The sequence below is a fragment of the Sus scrofa genome, chromosome 15 (assembly GCF_000003025.6).
Source record: "Sus scrofa isolate TJ Tabasco breed Duroc chromosome 15, Sscrofa11.1, whole genome shotgun sequence".
Classification (NCBI taxonomy): Eukaryota; Metazoa; Chordata; class Mammalia; order Artiodactyla; family Suidae; genus Sus; species Sus scrofa.
Window position 1 is genome coordinate 49,995,560 of NC_010457.5, and position 3,829 is coordinate 49,999,388.

General features: G+C 43.3%; 1 pseudogene; it reads right to left on the reverse strand.

The window, feature by feature from the left end:
• Positions 646-2,452, reverse strand: LOC110256913 (annotated as a pseudogene).

Below are 3,829 nucleotides of genomic sequence, written 5' to 3' on the forward strand. Positions count from 1 at the left end.
CTGCCCTACTGCCCAAACAGATTCCAGACATTGCATCACTGTCACTGCCATTTTTCTAAACAGAGGCCCCTTGGCACTAATCACACAAACAACTGAATGTGTCATTAAAATACCCAACTCTCCCATTAAAAGATTCATGTCTCTATCTCTGGCTACACTGGCAATTCTCCAGTTAGTTCAATACTTTAAAGGCTGCAGCAGCATGCAAAAGAATTTCATTTCATTTTGTTTTTTATTAAAAGAGGTTAAGGGTGTTCCCATTGTGGCTCAGCAGTAACCAACCCAACTAGTATCCATGAGGACATGGGTTCTATCCCTGGCCCCGCATAGTGGGTTAAGGATTCGGCATTGCTGTGAGCTGCAGTGTAGGTCACAGACTGAGGCCTGGATCCCACATTGCTATGGCTGTGGGTATGGCCAGCAGCTGCGGCTCTCATCCAACCCCTAGCCTGGGAACTTCCATATGCCATGACTATAGCCCTAAAAAGCAAAAAAAAAAAAGTCTCCAGGAGACGGCAAGTTTTTTTGTTTGTTTGTTTGTTTTTGTTTGGCTTGGTTTTTTTGTCTTGTCTGGATAGAGGTTTGATTTCCTCTTGAATGTTCCAGGGTGGAGAGAGACTAGGAGAAAGAACAGAATGCAGAGGTCTATTTGGTGTAACCTCCCTCATTTTCACCATCATTGGAGAGAGTATCATACTTGCTTGCAGAACTGAACTTAGAGGCTGGATTTTCTTCAGCTTTCTTTGGCTTAGGTGCAGATCTGGAGTCTTTATCCTTTTTGCCATCTTTCCTGACTCCTTCCACTGGTTCCCTCTGTCTCCTGGACCATAGTTGGAGTTCCCGCTTTAGCCTTTTGGGACACTCACCCCCATCTACTTTATTTTCATCTTTCCTTACAGGTCCTTCCTCAGATGGTTGAGCAGGAACTGCTTTCCCTCCACCACTTGTAGGGAACTGCTGCTCTGTGTCTGAGCTCTGAGATGCAGCAGAAGGGTTAGAACTTCACTTCACCCAAGCATTCTCCTTTGGTGGAGGGGCCAGTATTACCTTTAGAGGCTCTTCAGGTTTGGGAGGCTTAGAAGTTGGACACTGACAGCCTTCCTCTTTATTGGGTGTTTCATTTCCCAGAGACTTCTCACTCTCTCTCCTTTGTGTATCCTTGTCTGACTACTTTGGCCAGATGTGGCTGAGGTTCCATTCTGTGAGGACTCACTTCCTGTCCTCAGCTGTTCTCATGCCTGAGTTTCTTCACTTTGCCAGCTTGGGCACCTCCCCTGAGGCCGTTGTTCTAGTTTTGGCTCACCTTGATGATGCTGCAATTTCTCTTGCTCCTTCTGTAGCTGCTCTTCTACTTCTCATTTTTCTCATTTTCTAACAGGCTTTGCCCCTCCCAAAATAGTGGCTGCTCAAATGGATTGGGAGATACTAGCAGAAGAATCATCTTCTTTAGGAGTACTCCAAGGCTTTAAGTTCATTTTGGGTCTTTGAGGGGGAACCTCTATCATCACTCCTATAACTATCTGGAGAGTAATTTTCTCTGGAGCTCCATGACTGGTCATCTCTTCTGTCATATCTTCATAGCAGTCCCCGCCTCCTCTGTAGTCGTAGTCCCTGCAGTACCCACTACCAAACACTCTTCTGCCAATGCCATCCTGGAATAGTAGCTTCTGTCATAGTCTCTGCTGCCTCAGTCATCATAGAGATTTTAGCCCCCATATAAATCCATGCCCCATCGTGGCCCATCCCAGTAACCATGCCACTACCCATCATGACGTTCGGTATGAATCATAACAATCTCGATATGTGTCTTCTCTTCTAGGTAGGTAGTCATCAAAGCTGTCTATAGCAGGATGGGCCCTCCAGTCTGTGTCTATTTTGTCAGAATCTCAATTCTATCTCTGATAAAAGAATGATCATCCCTGTCTTTATCTTCTGCTTGATCAGCAACTGCCACTGAAATTCTCCTGCTACTAGAAACTCTTTATTGAGGCTAAGAGCACTGAGCAGGGAATCAAGGTCCTCAAACTCAGCATAATAAGAATCTTTCAAGCTCCCAGGATTTCTGTGTTCACTGTGGTAAACGCACTGCACTGATATTTAATCCTCTAAAGAATTCCTTAATGGAGTCTTGTGTCACATCATAGGGCAGGTTCCCTAGAAAAGCAGTATAGGATGGCAATTTGGGAGGATGGCTCCAGTAGATATTGGGTTCGTGTGCAGCCCGTGGAGCAGTGGGCAGAATGGAATAGTCAGTTGGAGGTGCCCCATACGTTTTGTCATCTTTACTATGCCAAGTTGTTGAAACATCTCCTTCTAGGTCATCTGTTTCATCAGCCCAGCTGACTGGTTTGGGGATATAAGTGCTTCCTCCGCCAGTCCCTCCATCCTCAACCAGGTTTGTTAGGGAGATAGTTTCCCCCTTCTCATTCTTCTTTTTTGCTGAGGCCATCATTTTGGGAGAGGGAGAGAGAATGCAAAGACTCACTTTCCCATTTTAAATTTGAAAAAAATCCCAAAGTTTAGAGAGGCTAAGTAGCTTTTCCAAGATCATAAATAATAAGCAGCCTAGCTCAGCTTCAACTAGGATTTGTGTAACTGCAAACCGTTAATGTTTGTATTCCATTTTGATACATTTTTCTGTTTTCATAGTTAGCAAATTCTTTTCAGTTCTGTTACAAATTCTAGCATCTTTGTTCCTTCATCTTTTTTCAAAATCTCATTTAACTGTATTACTACAGTTATACAATTTACTTCAGTTTTCTTTAAAGAAAAATTGAGAGTTCCTAGATTTGGTAAAGACTGAAACTAAACATTTTAGTCTTCGGGAAAATCTAAATAGTCATCGATCCTATGAATTTATTTCATATTGAAAGTATTTCTTGGCGATTATGCAGTCTTCATGAGTACACTACAGTCTGGGAGTGGGAGGTCCATAAGTCAGGTAGACATAATTAGGAGGACAGAAACAAAGAGATCATGAATGTTCTAGAATAGATGTGTGATTTCAGTGCTTCCTTAGATCTTGACTCTCCCTTAAAAAGGTCTTCCACGGTAGGTGCCTTGCATGTAAAGACCCATGTCCTGGATACAAAACACTTGTTTCATGACTAGCTGTTTGAAGTTGGTGTGTCACTTTACTTCTCTAGACCTCGAAGTCTCCACTAGTAACCTGGAGTATTAGGGTTGTAAGCAACCCTGAATAATAAATTCTTCCACCATTCTGACTCATGGCACTAGGACACTTGGAGGAGGGAACTTCCAGGGCTGAAATTCAACCAACCTGCCAATGCTGGGCTCTGCCCACCAGAATCAAGTGCCATCTTTTCCAAATTTAATAAGAATATGAATGATCCATGTGCCTACCAAAAAGGATGCCTATTTAAATTCTCACAAAGTGCCATGCAGTTAGCATTTGTACTGCCCTTAATGAGCTCTACTCACTGTCTCTACTAAACGGGAGTGAGACTGGTGCCTGTTTTATGTTCTCCTCTTGAACTGTGGATTCACATAATCACCACTTCCTTCTAATTAAGTACAAGCATGTGATGACAGCAGCTGTACTTCATCCTTATAAAAACATCAGAGAGGGTTCACTAATTGTTAGTGGCATTCTCCCCACTTCTGCCTGGTGCTGAGATCAACTTCGCTTTGGAAGGAACTGGTAAGAGAAGGCCTGAGGGGGATGTTTAGGGAAACATTGGTCAGATAACTTCTGCTCTAAGCTGCAGGAGAAAGATTTGTTGTCTTGTTGCCTTTTCTGGCTTCTTATCATCAGAGCAGTAAGACCTTAGCATTCCAAATGCAAGTGTGAGCTGGGGGACAAGTTCAT